Here is a 19,295-nt window from a genome sequence, read left to right as displayed (position 1 = left end):
AAATTTGGCAACAATGAAAACATTGAGTGACTTGGCATAAGTAGTTTCAGACATGTAGTAGGGGTTAAAGCCAGATTGCAATAGGTAAAAAGTGATATGTGGAACTTCTCGGCTAAATACTTGAGACTAGATGTTTGAGAGGTCTTCCTGTTTCAAAACAATTAGGTCCTGCTTAAATGATATTCGTTTTGCATTGCTGGCTTCAAGAGATGGGGGAATTTGTTTTTTTCAGACGGAGTCTCACTCTTGTCACCCAGGCGGGAGTGCAATGGCACAGTCTAGGCTCACTACAACCTCTGCCTCCCAGGTTCAAGTGATTCTCCTGCCTCAGCCTCCCGAGTAGTTGGGACTACAGGCACGTGCCACCATGTTTGGCTAATTTTTGTATTTTTGTTAGAGACAGGGTTTCACTATGTTAGCCAGGCTGATCTCAAGCTCCTGACCTCATGTTCCACCCACCTCAGCCTCCCAAAGTGCTGGGATTACAGGCGTGAGCCACTTGCCTGCCAGAGATGGGGGAAATTTTTAAGCAGCCAGAAGTAAAACAAAATTTAAAAGCACAGTGAGCTCAAAGTACTTAGCACTCATTAAATATGAGATTACCAAGGGAGGTGAAGCAAGATGGCTGAATAGAAGCCTCCACTCTTTGTCTTCCCTGCAAAAACACCAGATTGAACAACTATTCACACAAAAAAAGCACCCTCATAACAACAAACATCCAATGAGTGATCACAATACCTGGTTTTAACTTCCTATCACTGAAAGAGGCACCGAAGAAGGTAAGAAAGACAGTCTTGAATTGCTGACACCACCCCTCCCTCATCATCCAGCAGCTGCCACATGGAACAGACAGAGAATCTCTGCACTTGCAGGAGGAAGAGTGCAGTCATTGTGGGACTTTGCATTGGAACCCAGTGCTGCCCTGTCACAGTGAGAAACAACACCAGGCAGAATTCAGCCAGCATCCACGGAGGGAGCATTTAGACCAGCCCTTGCCAGAGAGGAATTACACATCCCAGTGGTTGGAACCTGAGTTCCAAAAAGACTCATGACCATGGGTTAAAGTGCTCTGGGGTCCTAAATAAACTTTTAAAAGTCTGTCTAGGACACAAGGACTGCAATTCTAGGGGGAACTCATGATGCTGTGCTGGGCTTGAAGCCAGTGGACTTGGGGGGCATATGATCTAGTGAGATACCAGCTGGTGCAGCCAAGGGAGTGCTTGCATCATCCCTCTGCCAACACCAGGCATCACAGCTTGCAGCTTTGAAAGAGACTCCTTTCTGCGGCTCGAGGAGAGAAGCAGGAAGAGTAAACAGGACTGTGTATTGCAACTTGGATATCAGCTCAGCCACAGTAGAACAGGGCATAAGACAGAGTCCTGAGTCCCCCATTTCAGGCCCTAGCTCCCAGACAACATTTCTAGACATGCTGGGCCAGAAGGGAACCCATTGGTTTGAAGGGAATGACCCAGTACTGGCAGCATTCATCACCTGCTCTCTCTAGAGCCCAAGGGCCCTCAATAATTTGCAGTAGAACCCAGGTAGTACTTGCCATTGGCCTTGGGTGAGACTAAGAGACATGTTGGCTCCAGATGTCACCAAGCACCTTTCCAGCTGTGGTGGCTATGGGAAGGGGCTCCTTCTGCTTGAGAAAAGTAGAAGGAAGGATAAAGGGGACTTTGTCTTGCAGTTTAGGTACCAGTGTGGCCTCAGTAGGGTAGAGAAACAAATGGGCTCTTGGGGTCCCCAATTCCAGGGTTTGGCTCTTGTATGGCACTTCTGGACATGTCCTAGTGGCCATAGTGGAGCCCACTGCCTTGAAAGGAGAGTCCTATGCTTGGCAGCATTCATAAGCTGACTCAAGAGCCCTTGATCCATGGATGAACATCAGGAGTAGCCAGGCAGTATTCACCGTGGGCCTGGGGCAGTGGTGACCAAGGGAAGAGACACCTCTGCTTGAGGAAAGGAGAGGGAAGAGTGGAAAAGACATTGCCTTGGGCTTGGGTGCCAGCTCAGCTGCAGTAGAATAGAGCACCAGGTAGATTCCTAAAGTTTCTTACCCCAGGCCCTGGCTCCCAGGTGGCATCTCTGGACCTGCCCAGGACTGGTGGAAACTTGGCACCCTGAAGTAATGGATACAAGTCTGGCTAGCGTTGCCACCTGCTGACTCTAGAGCCTTAGGACCTTGAGTGAACATAGCTGGTAGCCAGACAGTGGTTACCACAGGCCTTTGGTGACACTTGGTGCTGTGCTGGCTTCAGGTCAGACCCAGCACAGTCTCAGTGGTGGTGGCCATAGGGGTACTTGTGTCACCCTTCTTCCAGCTCCAGGCAGCTCAGCACACACAGAGAGAGAGAAGGAGACAGAGAGAGAGAGAGAGGAGGAGAGGAGAGGAGAAAGAGAGAGACTGTTTGTTTTGGAGAAAGAAAAGGAAGAGAATAAGAGTCTATGTCTGATAATCCAGAGGATTCTTCTAGATCTTATCTAAGACCATATGGTGGTATCTCTTCAAGTCTGCAGGAGCCACAGTGTTACTGGACTTGGGGTGCCCCCTAATGCAGATAGAGCTGCAGTCACCAAAAACTAAATCACAACACCCAAGTTCCTTTGAATACCTAGAAAGCCTTCCCAGGAAGGAGGGGTGCAAACAAGCCCAGACTCCAATGAACATCCACAAGCATCAAGACCATTCAGGAAATATGATCTGACCAAATGAACTAAATAAGTCACCAGTGACTAATCCCAGAGAAACAGAGATGTGTGACATTTCAGACAAATAATTCAAAATGGCTATTTTGAGGAAACTCAAAGAAATTCAAGAGAATACAGAGAGGAATTCAGAATCCTATCAGATAAATTTTAAAAAGATATTGAAATAATTTAAAAGAATCAAGTAGAAATTCTGGAGTTAAAAACTGCAACTGAAATACCAAAGAACACATCAGAGTCTGTTAATAGTGGAATTAATCAAGCAGAAGAAAGAGTTAGTGAGCTTGAAGACAGGCTATTTGAAAATACACAGTTATAGGAGACAAAAGGAAGAAGAATAGAAGAGAATGAAAGTATGCCTATGATATCTAGAAAATAACTTCAAAAGGGCAAATCTAAGAGTTTTGGGTCTTGAAAAGGAAATCGAGAGATGAGGGTAGAAAGTTTATTCAAAGGGATAATAACAGAAAACTTCCCAAACCTAGAGAAAGATATCAATATTCAAGTGCAAGAAGGTTACTAAGCAGATTTAACCCAAATAACATTAACTCAAGACATTCGATAATCAAACTCCCAAAGGTCAATAATAAAGAAAGGATTCTAAAAGTAGGAAGAGAAAAGAAACAAATAACATATAGTGGAGCTTCAATATGTCTGGCAGCAGACTTCTCAGTGGAAGCCTTGCAGGCCAGGAAAGAGTGACATAATATATTGAAAGTGCCAAAGGAAAAAGAACTTTTATTGCAGAATAGTATATCTGGTGAAAATATTTTTCAAACATGAAGGAGAATTCAAGACTTTCCCAGACAAACAAAAGCTGAGAGATTTCATCAACACCAGACATATCCTATAAGAAAGCTAAAGGGAGTTCCTTAATCTGAAAGAAAAGGACCTTAATAAAAAATAAGAAATTATCCAAAGGCACAAAACTCACTAGTAATAGTAAGTACACAAAAATACAGAATACCAAAATGCTGTAATTGTGATGTGTAAGCTACTCATATCTCCAGTGGGAAGACTAAAAGATGAACTGATCAAAAATAATAATTACAACTTTTCAAGACATAGCACAATAAAATATAAGTAGAAATAACAAAAAGTTAAAAGTAGCGGCATGATGTTAAAGTGTAGAGTTTTTGTCAGTTTTCTCTTTACTTGTTTGTTAGTTTGTTTATGCAATCACTGTTAAATTGTCATCAGTTTAAAACAATAGGTTATAAGATACTATTTGCAAGCCTCATCGTAACTTCAAATTTAGAAACATACAACAGATACACAAAATATAAAAAGCAATAAATTAAAACATGTCATCAGAGAAAATCACCTTCACTAAAAGGAAGACAGGAAAGAAGAAAAGAAGAAAGAAGACCATGAAACAATCAGAAAAAAAAAATAATAACAAAGTGGCAGAAGTAAGTCCTTACTTAACAATGATAACATTGAATGTAAATAAACTAAATTCTCCAAACAAAAGATGTTGAGTGGCCGAATAGATTACAAAATAAGATACAGCAATTCCTTGCCTGCAAGAAACATACTTCATCTATAAAGACACACATAGGCTGAAAATAAAGAGATGGAAAAAATATTCCATGCAAATAGAAACCAAAAAAGAGCAGGAGTAGCTATACTTATATCAGACAAAATAGATTTCAAGACAAAAACTATTAAAAAAGACAAAGAATGTCACTGTGATGGTTAATACTAACTGTCAATTTGATTGAATTGAAGGATGTAAAGTATCATTCCTGAGTGTTTCTGTGAGGGTGTGGCCAAAAGAGATTAACATTTGAGCCAGTGGACTGGAAAAGGCAGACCCACCCTTAATCTGAGTGGGCACAATCTTATCAACTGCCAGCGTGGCCAGAATAAAAACCAGGCAGAAGAACGTGAATAGACTAGACTGGCTTAGCCTCCCAGCCTACATCTTTCTCCCATGCTGGATGCTTCCTGCCCTCCAGCATCAGACTCCAATTTCTTCAGCTTTGGGACTCAAACTGGCTTCCTTGCTCCTCACCTTGCAAATGGCCTATTTTGGGACCTTGTGATTGTGTGAATTAATACTCCTTAATAAACTCCCATATATATATATAAATTTTTATATATAATATATATTATATATTTTATATATAATATATATTATATATTATATATTTTACATATAATATATAATATATATTATATATTTTACATATAATATATAATATATATTATATATAATATATAATTATACATATTATACATTATATATATAATATATAAAATATAAAATATAAAAATATAATATATAAAAATGTATATAATATAAAATGTATATATAAAATATAAAATATATAAATATATAAAATATAAATAAATAAATATATAAATAAATAAAATAAAAATATAAAATACATAAAATATAAAAATAATATATATATAAAATATATATGGGAGTTCATTATATATATTAATATATATAATATATATATATTAGTTCTGTCTTTCTAGAGAATCCTGAGTAATACAGATTTTAGTTCCAACAAATATTAAGGATGGAGTTCTTTTGTTGGTTTTGGGGTTTCTGGAGTTGGCTGCTAAATATGATTAGACCCCAAAATGCTAAAGATTCTACTTCTAATATTATGGAGAACACTAATAGTCCCTGGCATGAGCTGTTTAGAGAGTTGTGCAAAATAAATGCATTTGACACTCCTGATTCACTGCTCATGAGAGGCAAGAAGTTTAGTGACTCTGTACATAATAACTTTGACCATATGTGGAGAACCAAGGAACATAATGAAGTTGGTTGGTTGCTTCTAAGTTCACTGGACAAACTGATGAAAGAAAATGGTGAACTCAGGGATTCTAACTGCTGGCTTCAGAAGCAGATACTGAGTCTGAAATCTTCTAAGATTGCCCCGAGTAAGAGTCTTATCTCCTGAAGAGAAAGAGATGAAACTGTGGAAAACCAGACACAAGCTTTTATCATGTGAGTGGCTGGCCTGCAATGAAAGGTGCATGCACAGCCTTGCCAGATGTCTACTGTTAAAATGAGGGCATTGATTGGAAAAGAATGGGACCCTGCAACTGGGAATGGGGATATGTGGGAGGACCCTGATGACACTGGGGACACTGAGCTTGTAAACTCTGATGAATTTTTTTTGCCGGAAGAAACAGCTTTCTCATCCCCAGTAGTGGCAATATCCCCTCCCCAACCCACACTCCCATCAACCTTTCCACCTTTGTCTGAGGGGATAAACCCTGTGCTTCCTGAGGCAACAGTGATGGTCTCCCCTGAGGCAGTTGCCAGGCAATATAATGTTGATTCTCCTCAGGAGCTATCCCCAACACCTCTGTTTGCTTCTAGACCTATAACAAGACTAAAGTCTTAGTGGGCTCCTAGAAGTGAGGTTCAGAGTGTGAGGAGATGTGCTACACTAAAAAAGAACTGCTTGAGTTCTCTAATTTATATAAGCAGAAATCTTGAGAAGAGTCATGGGAATGGATATTAAGGTGTGGGAAGATGAGAGAGGGAACATAGTGTTTGATCAGGTGAATTTGTCGATTTGGGCCTACTAAATAGGGATTCTACATTTAATGTTGTAGCTCAGGGAGTTAAAAAGACTCTAATAGTTTGTCTGCTTGGTTAGCTAAAATATAGCTTAAAAGATGGCCCACTGTGAGTGAGCTGGAAATGCCTGATTTCCTTCCTTGGTTTAGAACGGGATCCAAAGGTGTAGGGAGATTGGAATGGCGGAGTGGATTAGTCACTTTAGATCTTCTCATTCCAGCTGGGAGGGTCCAGAATATATATCCTTGACCAATGCTTTCCAAAATAGATTTGTGAGGGCAACACCTCCATCTTTGAAGACCTTTGTAAGGATTGGTCTTCTAGATCTTGATGTATGCCAGATCTAACAATGGGAACCCCAGTCACTCAACCACAAAATTTAAATGCAATGAAAATAATTGGATCCTGAGATGGCAGGGTCAAGTGGCAGCACTCAACCATCAAAGGTAAGGTGGGCATGGCTACCATAATGGACAGCAGAGGCAAAGCAACAATCAGAATCATTTGACTTATGCAGAGCTCTAGCACTGGCTAATTAATCATGGTGTTTCTAGAAGTGAAATTAATAGGAATCCTACTGCATTCCTACTTAATTTATATAAGCAGAAAAATTCCAGGTCAAGTGGACAAAAGACTAATTTTAAATATAAAAACAGAGAATCATGGCCCCTCAATTGATATCCAGACTGGAGCCAGTTTATAGACCCAGAACCTCTTGAATGAAGGGGAAGTCTGCTCCCCTTGAGGAAGGACCCACTATACTACCAACAATTTATGCTATTAATCTTTCTCCCATCCTTCCCCAAGGAGAACTCTGGCCTTTTACCAGGGTAACCATGCACTGGGGAAAGAAAGATGATCAGACATTTTGGGGACTACTGGACACTGGCTCTGAGCTGACACTGAATCCAGGGGACCCAAAACATCATTGTTGTCCTCCAGTTAAAGTAGGGGTTTACACTGGTCAATGAAATAAAAGAGGATACAAACAAATGGAAGAACATTCCATGCTCATGGGTAGGAAGAATCAATATCATGAAAATGGCCATACTGCCCAAGGTAATTTATAGATTCAATGCCATCCCCATCAAGCTACCAATGACTTTCTTCACAGAATTGGAAAAAACTACTTTAAATTTCATATGGAACCAAAAAAGAGCCCGCATTGCCAAGTCAATCCTAAGCCAAAGAACAAAGCTGGAGGCATCACGCTACCTGACTTCAAACTATACTACAAGGCTACAGTAACCAAAACAGCATGGTACTTGTAGCAAAACAGAGATATTGACCAATAGAACAGAACAGAGCCCTCAGAAATAATGCCGCATATCTACAACTATTTGATCTTTGACAAACCTGACAAAAACAAGAAATGGGGAAAGGATTCCCTATTTAATAAATGGTGCTGGGAAAACTGGCTAGCCATATGTAGAAAGCTGAAACTGGATCCCTTCCTTACACCTTATACAAAAATTAATTCAAGATGGATTAAAGACTTACATGTTAGACCTAAAACCATAAAAACCCTAGAAGAAAACCTAGGCAATACCGTTCAGGACATAGGCATGGGCAAGGACTTCATGTCTAAAACACCAAAAGCAATGGCAACAAAAGCCAAAATTGACAAATGGGATCTAATTAAACTAAAGAGCTTCTGCACAGCAAAAGAAACTACCATCAGCATGAACAGGCAACCTACAGAATGGGAGAAAATTTTTGCCATCTACTCATCTGACAAAGGGGTAATATCCAGAATCTACAATGAACTTCAACAAATTTACAAGAAAAAAACAAAGAACCCCATCAAAAAGTGGGCAAAGGATATGAACAGACACTTCTCAAAAGAAGACATTTTTGCAGCCAAAAGACACATGAAAAAATGCTCATCATCACTGGCCATCAGAGAAATGCAAATCAAAACCACAATGAGATACCATCTCACACCAGTTAGAATGGCGATCATTAAAAAGTCAGGAAACAACAGGTGCTGGAGAGGATGTGGAGAAATAGGAACACTTTTACACTGTTGGTGGGATGGTAAACTAGTTCAACCATTGTGGAAGTCAGTGTGGTGATTCCTCAGGGATCTAGAACTAGAAATACCGTTTGACCCAGCCATCCCATTACTGGGTATACCCAAAGGATTATAAAACATGCTGCTATAAAGACACATGCACACGTATGTTTATTGCGGCACTATTCACAATAGCAAAAACTTGGAACCAACCCAAATGTCCAACAATGATAGACTGGATTAAGAAAATGTGGCACATATACACCATGGAATACTATGCAGCCATAAAAAATGATGAGTTCATGTCCTTTGTAGGGACATAGATGAAGCTGGAAACCATAATTCTGAGCAAACTATCGCAAGGACAAAAAACCAAACACTGCATGTTCTCACTCATACGTGGGAATTGAACAATGAGAACACTTGGACACAGGTAGGGGAACATCACACACCGGGGCCTATTGTGGGGCGGGGAAAGGGGGAAGGGGTATCATTAGGAGATATATCTAATGTTAAATGACAAGTTAATGGGTGCAGCACACCAACATGGCACATGTATACATATGTAACAAACCTGCACATTGTGCACATGTACCCTAAAACTTAAAGTATAATTTAAAAAAATAGACAAATAGTATAAAAATAAAAAAAAATAAATTAAGTAGGGGTTTATGGAGGTCAGGTAATTAATGGAGTTATAGCTCAGGTTTGACTTACAGTGGGTCCAGTGGGTTCCCGAACTCACCCTGTGGTCATTTCCCCAGTGCCAGAATGAATAACTGGCATAGACATACTGGCAGAACCCCCACATTGGCTTCCTGACTATTAGGGTGAGGGTTATGGTAGGAAAGGCCAATTGGAAGCCACTAGAGCTGCCTCTACCTAGAAAAATAGTAAATCAAAAACAATATTGCATCCCTGGATGAATTGTGGAGATGAGTGCCACCATCAAGGACTTGAAATATGCAGAGTGGTGACTCCCATCACATTCTCATTCAACTCTCCTATTTGGCCTTTACAGAAGACAGATGGATCTTGGAGAATGACAGTGGATTGTTGTAAGCTTGACCAAGTGGTAACTCCAATTGCAGCTGCTGTAGCAGATGTGGTTTCATTGCTTGAGCAAATTGACACATTTCCTAGTACCTGGTATGCAGCCATTGATTTGGCAAATGCCTTTTACTTCATTCCTGTCCATAAGGCCCACGAGAAATAATTTGTCTTAAGCTGGCAAGGCCAGCAATATACCTTTACTGTTCTACCTCAGGGGTATATCGACTCTCTGGCTTTGTGTCATAATCTTGTTCAAAGCCAGCTTGACTGATTTTCCCTTCCACAAGATAACACACTGGTCCATTACATTCATGACATTACGCTGACTAGATCCAGTGAGTGAAAAGTAGCAAACACACTGGACTTATTGGTGAAAGATTTGCAGGCCAGAGAATGGGAAGTAAATCTCACTAAAATACAGGGGCCTTCTACCTCAGTAAATTTCTAGAGGCCCCGTGGTGTGGTGCCTCTCGAGATAGTCCCTCTAAGGTGAAGGATAAATTACTGAATTTGGCCTCTCCTACAACCAAGAAAGAGACACAACACCTAGTGGGCCTATCTGGATTATGGAGGCAACACATTCTTCGTTTGGGTGTGTCACCCCGGCCCATTTATCAAGTGATCCAAAAGGCTGCCACTTTTGGGTGGGGTCCAGAACAAGAAAAGGTTCTGCTGTGCAAGCTGCTCTGCCACTTGGGCCATATGACCCAGCAGATCCAGTGGTGCTTGAGGTGTCAGTGGCAAATAAAGATGTTGTTTGGAACCTTTGGCAGGCCCCTATAGGTGAATCACAGCAGGGTCCTCTAAGATTTTGAAGCAAGGCCCTGCCATCTTCTGCAGATGACTCTCCTTTTGAGAGACAGCTCTTGGCCTGTTACTGGGCTTTGGTGGAAACTGAACATTTGACTATGTGTCATTAAGTTACCATGCCACCTGAACTGCCTATCATGAACTGGGTGCTTTCTAACCCATCTAGCCATAAAGTGGGTCATGCACACCAGTATTCCAAAATCAAATGGAAGTGGTACATACGTGATCAAGCTCGAGCAGGTCCTGAAGGCACAAGTAAGTTACATGAAGTGGCTCAAATACCCGTGGTCTCCACCCCTGCTACCCTGCCTTCTCTTCCCCAGCTTGCTCCAATGGCCTCATGGGGAGTTCCCTATCATCAGTTGACACAGGAAGAGAAGACTAGGGCCTGGTTCACAGATGGTTCTGCATAATATGCAGGCACCACCCAAAAGTGGACAGCTGCAGCACTATAGCCCCTTTCCAGGACATCCCTGAAGGATAGCAGTGAAGGGAAATCTTCCTAGTGGGCAGAACTTCGAGCAGTGTACCTGGTTGTGCACTTTGCATGGAAGGAGAAATGGCCAGATGTGCAAATATATGCTGATTCATGAGCTGTAGACAATGGTTTGGCTGTATGGTTAGGGACTTGGAAGAAGCATGATTGGGAAATTGGTGGCAAAGAATTTTGGGGAAGAGGTATGTGGATGGACCTCTCTGAGGGGTAAAAAACTGTGAAGATATTTGTATTCCATGTGAGTGCTCACCAACAGGTGAACTCAGCAGAGAAGGATTTTAATAATCAAGTGGATAGGATGACCCATTCTGTGGACACCACTCACCCTCTTTCTCCAGCCACCCATCATCACCCAATGGGCCTATGAACAAAGTAGCCACGGTGGCAGGGATGGAGGTTACGCATGGGCTCAGCAACATGGACTTCCACTCACCAAGGCTGACCTGGCTACAGCCACTGCCGAGTGCCCAATTTGCCAGCAGCAGAGACAAACACCGAGCCCTTAATATGGCACCATTCCTCAGGGTGATCAGCCGGCTACCTGGTGGAAGGTTGATTATGTTGGACCTTTTCCATCACGGAAAGGGCAGCAGTTTGTCCTCACTGGAACAGACATCTATTCTGGATATGGGTTCACCTATCCTGCACGCAATGCTTCTGCCAAGACTACCATCCATGGACTAATGGAATGCCTTATCCACCATCATGGTATTCCACATAGCATTGCCTCTGACCAAGGCACTCACTTTACATCTAAAGAAGTGCAGCAGTGGGCTCATGCTCATAGAATTCACTAATCTTACCATGTTCCCCATCATCCTGAAGCAGCTGCATTGATAGAACACTGGAATGGCCTTTTGAAGTCACAATTACAACACCAACTAGGTGACAATACTTTGCAGGGCTGGGGCAAAGTTCTCCAGAAAGCTGTGTATGCTCTGAATCAGTGTCCAATATATGGTACTGTTTCTCCCATAGCCAGGATTAATGGGTCCAGGAATCAGGGGTGGGAGCAGAAGTGGCACCACTCACCATTACCCCTAATGACCCACTAGCAAAATTTTGCTTCCTATTCCCATGACATTACGTTCTGCTGGCCTAGAGGTCTTAGTTCCAGAAGGAGGAACCCTGCCACCAGGAGACACAACAATGATTTCATTAAACTGGAAGTTAAGATTGCCACCTGGACACTTTGGGCTCCTCCTACCTTTAAGCCAACAGGGTGAGAAGGGAGTTACAGTTTTGGTTGGGGAGACTGACCCCGACTTTCAAGATGAAATCAGTGTACTACTCCACAACAGAGGTAAGGAAGAGTATGCATGGAATACAAGAGATCCATTAGGGCGTCTCTTAGTATTACCACGCCCTGTGATTAAGGTCAATGGAAAACTATAACAGCCCCATCCAAGCAGGACTACAAACGGCCCAGACCCTTCAGGAATGAAGGTTTGGGTCACTCCATCAGGGAAAAAACCACAGCCTGCTGAGGTGCTTGCTGAAGGCAAAGGGGATACAAAATGGTAGTAGAAGGCAGTCATCAATACCAGCTAGGACCACATGACCAGCTGCAGAAACAAGGACTATAATTGTCAGGTACTTCTTTTGTTAAAAACATGTTTGTGCATGTATACACTCGTACTAAGAAAACATCTTCATTTTATTTCCTTTTTTTAAAATCATGTGACATAAAATTTATTGGCTTCATATCAGCATTTGAGTATTGTTAACTTTATGTAATAGCTTTTGGGTTGGGGATTGGTGCATTTCCGGTTGTACAACTGACAGTTGTATTATGTTAGACATAATTATGACCTTATTATTGTCTTTATTTGAAGATTATATATGATCTCAGGAGATGTGTATGGATTCAAGTTGACAAGGGGTGGACTTGTGATAGTTAATACTGAGTGTCAATTTGATTGGCTTGAAGGATGCAAGGCATTGTTCCTGGGTGTTTATGTGAGGGTGTTGCCAAAGGAGATTAATATTTGAGTCAGTGGACTGGGAAAGGAGGACCCATCCTTAATCTGGGTGAGCACAATCTAATCAACTGCCAGTGTGGCCAGAATAAAAACCAGGCAGAAGAATGTGGATAAACTAGACTGGCTTAGCCTCCCAGCCTACATCTTTCTCCCATGTTGGATGCTTCCTGCCCTAGAACATCAGACTCCAAGTTCTTCAGCTTTGGGACTCAGACTGGCTTCCTTGCTCCTCAGCTTGCAAATGGCCTATTTTGGGACCTTGTGACTGTGCGAATTAATACTCCTTAACAAACTCCCATATTATGTATATACATACATATGTATATCTACATCTATACATGTACATATACATATATGTATATGTAAATCTATACATATACATATATACATCTATAAATACACATATATATACATATATATACATATATATATCTCTTTCCTGTTAGTTCTGTCTCTCTAGAGAACCCTGACCAATACAGTCACTATATAATGATAACGTTTCAAATAGCAAGAGGACATAGCAACTCTAACTATATTTGCACCCAACACTGGAGCACCCAAATATATAAAGCAAATATTATTAGAGCTAAAGACAAAGATAGAAAATAAAAGCTATAGACTTTAACACCTCACTTTCAGAATTGGACAGATCTCCCAGACAGAAAATTAAAAAGGAAACATTGGACTTAATCTGCGCTATAGACCAAATGGACCTAACAGAATATTTACAGAACATTTTATCCAATGGCTACAGAATACACACCCTTCTCCTCAGCATGAAGATCATTCTCAAGGATACACCACCTGTTAAGCCACAAAACAAGTCTTAGAAATCCAAAAGCACTGAAATAACATCAAGTATCTTCTTTGACCACAATGTAATAAAACTAGAAATCAACATGAGATTTGGAGCAGATGAACATCCAAACTATATCATGAGAGAACAAAATTAGTTTGAAAACTTAGGCAAAATGGAAAATTGTCCAGAAAAATGTATCACACTAAAACTGACTCAAAAAGAATTAAAATATTGAATAGTCTTGTTATTATTAAAGAAATTGTGCCAGAAAAAAATTAAAATCATCCTATTTAAAAAATCAGCTTAAATGTTTTTTCAGGAGAGTTCTACCAAACATTCAAGCAACAGATATTTTCCATTATGTATAAAATATTGCAGGAAATTTAAAAAGTGTGAATACTTTTGAACTCATCCTATGAGATTGGTGAAACCGTGATATCAAAATTAAACAAGGAAAGTAAGAGGAAAAAAATTATAGGTCAATTTCATGAATATAGATGCAAGCCATTCTAAACAAAATATAAGCAAGTGAATCCAAGAATTATTAAAAGAGTATCTATCATGACCAAACTCTATTTTTCCCAGGAATGCAAGAATAATTTAACATTAGCAAATTCATAAATATCATTTGCCACATTAGCAGATTAAAGGAGACAAACTATCTCAATAGATGCCAAAAAAAAGCATTTGTAAACTTTAATAGTTAATTATGACTAAGATCTCTTAACAAACTACAAGTAAAGGAAACTTGTAAAACCTGATAAATAGTATCCATAAAAGCTAACAACAAACATCATTCTCAATGGTGAAACACAAGAAATATTCCTTTTAAAATGAAGAAGTAAATAAAGATGCAATCACGCCTATTCAACATTGTACTGGTAAAGTGAGAAAAAGAAATAACAATATAAAATTTGGAAATAAAAAACCAAAACTGTCACATATTCAGATTTTATGACTTTCTACATAGAAAATTCAAAAGAATCTACAAACCATTATTTCTAATATCAGGATATCTCAGTTCTTTATTGCTCTGTAACAAACCACCCCAATATTGCATGACTTAATAGCGTTTCATTTGTTTGCAGTTCTTTGTGTCAGCAATTTGCCTACTCAGGTGGGCAGTTCATTTGCTGGTGCTGCCTGTGGTCACTATATTATCTAGGGATTTGAACTGGAGCTGGATGCCTTAGATAGCCTCATTCACACGTCTGGTGATTGATGCTGGCTGTTGGCTAAAAGAGTTCATCTCTGCTCTATGTGGCTAACCCAAGCTTCTTCACATGGTCATCTTAGGAAGTGTTTCAATAGGGAAAAGCAGAAGCCACAAAGCTTCTTAAGGCTTAGTCTTGGAAGTTCTGTGGTATCACTTCTACTCTATTCTGTGGGCCAAAGCAATTCACAAGGCCAGCCCAGCTTCAGGGGGCTGGGAAATAGATTTTATTCTTCATGAGATAGGAAAAAAGCATTGTAAATGGATATGCATCAGGATGGTAGGGATTATTGCAGAGGTCTTTACAGATAATCTGCAACACAATGTTAACAAGTATGCTAAGAATACATTTAGCAAAATATGTGTAAAACCTATATAGTGTGAATTATAAAACTTTATTAAAATACATTGTAGAAGATCTAAATTTAAAAAGAGGTATACATGTTCCTGAATATGAAGACTTAAATGTTAGTTCTTTCTATAGATGCAAACAATTCCAATAAAAATTTCACAATATTTTCAAAGAATTTAACAAGCAGAAGACCCAAGAACAGCCAAGATACTCCTGAAAAAAGAAAGGAGGGAGGAGAAACACCCTACCAGATAGCAAAACTTATTATATAGCTCTAGTAATAGAGAAAGTGTGGTATTCATACAGGAAAAGACAATAGGTTAATGAAACAAGCTATGTATACATGAACATTTGATGTATGAATGAATCATAACAGGTCACTGGGATTAAGCAATGAATAGGGCTGGGATAATAGGCTACCATCTGAAAAAAATATATCCCTACCTCAAGCCATATAAAATAATCAATTAGTGCTAGTTCAAAAATTGTAATGTAAAATGTTTAAACTTTTAGAAGAAAATATGGAATAATACATTTACTTTAGTATAGACGAAGTTTTCTTTAAAAGTAGAAAGAATACTCTAAACATAAAAATAAATATTAATAACTTTACAGTAAAATTAACAACTTCCGTTATATCATAAAGAAATAAAATATGAGATCAAACTTGTTTTTAAAACATCTTTAATCCACAGAGAATTATTACCCAGAATACATAAAAACTCCTAAGAGTTATTGAGAAAAAGACAAATAAGCAATAGAAACATGGGCAAAAGGTAGAAGTAGATATTTCCCAGAAGATAAAACCTAAACTGTGAGTAAACCCTTGAAAAGATGCTCAGCTTCACTATTTTTTAACCAGGCAATGCAAATTAGACAACTATAAAATACCACTTCTTCTAGTAAACTGGCAAAAATTACGAAGTCCACCAAATGCTCTGAGGACGTGGCTCAAGGACATTGGTACAATTGACTCGGAAAACAATCTGCTAATTTCATCAAAAGTGGAATATTTGTACATCTCAAGACCCAGATATTCTACTCCTAGGTTTATTTTCTAGAGAAACTCTTAACTGGTTATACTAGGGGACATATAAAATAAAGATTCAGAGCAGCACTGTTTATAATAGAAAAAGAACCACTTGATATACTACATATTCAAGAAAAAGAACCACTTGATATACTACAAAGACACTCCTCTTCAAAGAATCATTGCATGTCCTTTCTTCCCAATTTTGAGCAGCACTGTTTATAATAGAAAAAGAACCACTTGATATACTACATATTCAAGAAAAAAAACCACTTGATATACTACAAAGACACTCCTCTTCAAAGAATCATTGCATGTCCTTTCACCCAATTTTGAGTGAAGCCTCACTTCCCTGGACCCTCCTCAAAATCACCCAATCAAAGCCCAAATCCTAGAATAGGTTCTTTCTAACAGCTCTCTTACTGAGACATTCCATAGTTCTCCATGGCATGAACTCTCTCAAGCTACAAGGAGTAAATCAACTTGTTCAACAATAGGTATGTTCCTGATGGTCTTTGACTGGAGGGCATTGACAGGGTGAACACAAAGAACAGTAACAGATCTCCCCTTCTTCCTGGACATGTGAGCAAGTGGTTAAATATTGATGTCAGCAGCCCTTGAAATCTCCAACTGGGCAATGTTTAAGCTAGGTGTGACCCATAGTCATTGGTGTCGAGAAAGTTAAGAAAATGTAGGGTTGAGAGTATTCGATGTGATTTTAGATTCCAAGCACCTAAAATCACCCATGATGTTGATGGGACCAGAAACTAGGGAACAGATGCTGTCCAGTGAAGTGGCCTTAGGGTGAGTTTTCCAGCCAGCTAAGAGGAGGTTATTACTGTCTTCTCTCTTGACTCAATTTCCCTCCAGCTGTTGGCACCTTGGAACAAACATGAGAATTTATAGATTGAGACCAAGCAGACTCAAGCAAAAAAGGGGAAAAAACAAGAAGGCAAAAAGTGTGAGTCTCAAATCCAAAAAGAGTATCAAGGGGTAGCTGGGACTGGCTATGGCTGTGTTGGTCAGGCATGCTGATCCCAGAACACTCAAAGGACAACTAACACATATCTACTGTTTTCAAAGAACTTCCATGTCCATTGTCTGTAAACCTTATGCAGACATTTTACAAATGAGGGAAGTTGGACTCAGAGAGGTTATGTGACTTACTCAAGATCTCTCTGCCAATAAGAGGTGGAAGCAGGATCTCAACCTCAGTGTAACTGGCTCCAAATCCCACCTGAGTTTATCCCTTTTCTCTAGCAGCTTAGCCAGCAAGAGTCTGAGAGTTCATCTTCAGAGATCACAGAGCAGAAAGCCAAAGAAGCCAGGAACCAGAGGTTGAAGAGAAATTTCCTCTGGAGGCTTGCTCAGAAGGGCACCTAGTGCTTCCCCTCTCTTCTCCCTCTTACAAGCAACGAAGGGGGAGTTAGAAAACACAAACCACTAGAACTAGGGGTGAAGGAAGGCACTGCTTAAACTGGTCACCAGGACTGCACATCACCAGAGCCCCAGAACAGAGCTTCCCTGAAATAACAAATGGAGGCGACTCCCACCAAGCCGCATCATCCCCATGACTCATGCAGTCGGCTCTTCCTTAGTTTGTGGAAATGAGACAATGAGGATGCGGATGCACCAGGTTGCTGGAAATGAGCCCTGCAGTCTCTGGGAGCCATCCAGACATACCCTACTGTTGGGAAGTCCCCTCAGCCACCACCACATGTCACTCTGAGTGCCCTGGAGAAAAAGTTCTAGTGTCCTGCAGGAACAACTGAGGAATCTGCCCCTCCAATCACCTTCAGGTGTTAGCACCTAGCTCTCCAGAAACTGGGAGTAGGGCGAGGCTGTGCTGAAGGTGATCTCCAGGCACGGGGCATGTGACCGTGGGGCAGGGGCCATTCTTCAGGCTGTGGGAGCCTCTGGGGCTCTGTCCCTGCGGTGCACACAGACCGTCTCACCTCTCCTTTCTCACCCTGCTGAGGACAGGGCTAGTGATGGATTGGAATTCCTTTGAGATTTGCCTTATTTTCCCCTGAAGGAAACCTAGCATCTTTCTGGATTGTGGAGATTGGAGTAAAATCCAGTTGGCATTAAAACATTAGCGAGCACTTAATTAGTGTCCCCAAAACCAGTGTAGAAGCAGAGGAGACTAAAAGCAGACTGCCGACAGTGACATTCTTGATGAGCTGATAGGGAGTCAGACAGTCTTGGAGGCTCTGTACCTGGGAAATCCCAAATTGGCCTCCTGTGCAGTAAATCCTCCAATCCAAACACATCCTTTCCTGTCTCATCCTCAGCTGACTTCAGTGTCACATGAATCTCCCCTTCATCACTCTGGCCCCACACATCCTTGACCCAATAAACTCGACTCCATTCTGCCTGCCCCACAATAAATACACAATGTTGGCTCAGCTTTATGGATCACTCATAATGCATCAGGCACTGGATGCCAGTGGTTTTATGCTTTATGTGTTTCATCATTACTTTATCCCTCAAGGTAGGAACTACTATTACTATTTCCATTTTACAGAGAACTACTATTACTATTTCCATTTTACAGACTTGCCCAAGGTCTCCACAGAAGCTGATTTCATCCATCTCTGAGCTGAATATGGACACACCCTGTGGGAATCTCCCAGCTTATCCCAGATGCTCTGAGTCCTTCCTGTCTCCCACCCTACCCCACCTCGTGGTCCATCTGCCCCTGGGGAAATGGACCAGGGCGTTACAATCCACCCCTGCTCCACTTCACTCAGCCTCCCCAGCCTGCAGCCCCACTGCCCTCTGTTCTCAGCTTCTTGCTGTGTCCTGAGACTCCTGGGGTTTTCATTCCTCTCTAGCAGGTGGCAAAGGGATAAGGATTGGGATCCAGGGATAAGATTTAAACAGAGGATTAAGGCTCTGATTGGAGTTATGGTTAGTGTAAGGATACACCCACAGAATTTGGGGTAGGAATTGGGGCCAGAGAACAGAATTTGGGATTTCAGAATTAGAGGTGCTAAGGGTAGTGACATTCTGTTCTCTGGCCCCAATTCCTATCCTCCCACCTCTGCCACTCCATGACTTTCACTCTGCCTATTCTTTAGCCTCTGCAAACTCCCCAGTTTGTATTGACCATGGTGTTTCCTTGCTCCAATTCTGTCTTTGTCAGTCTTGGTCTGAGTTTGAGAGGAAAGAGGAGGAGTGAAGGAGGCTTCTACTTGACAGGCTGTTAGGCTGTGGCTGGCACCGAAGCCAGGATGGGAAGGGGGAGGAAGGGAGGGCGTCAGCTGGGTTAGGGGCCCTGC

At 40.8% G+C, this 19,295-nt stretch overlaps 1 protein-coding gene across 1 annotated transcript in view; it reads right to left on the bottom strand.

Annotated features, from left to right (window-relative positions):
* Positions 1-15,694: 15,694 nt before the first annotated feature.
* ROBO3 (roundabout guidance receptor 3) overlaps positions 15,695-19,295 on the bottom strand; it is a 37,605-nt gene continuing 34,004 nt past the window's right edge. Inside the window, exon 28 of the transcript XR_008510919.2 lies at positions 15,695-16,891. The gene's annotated coding sequence lies outside the window, so the exon portion shown is untranslated. The remainder of the gene's footprint in view (positions 16,892-19,295) is intronic.

Source organism: Pongo abelii, chromosome 9 (assembly GCF_028885655.2).
Source record: "Pongo abelii isolate AG06213 chromosome 9, NHGRI_mPonAbe1-v2.0_pri, whole genome shotgun sequence".
NCBI lineage: Eukaryota > Metazoa > Chordata > Mammalia > Primates > Hominidae > Pongo > Pongo abelii.
Note: the sequence above shows the minus strand (reverse complement) of the source record. Positions and strands in the feature narration are given on the sequence as shown.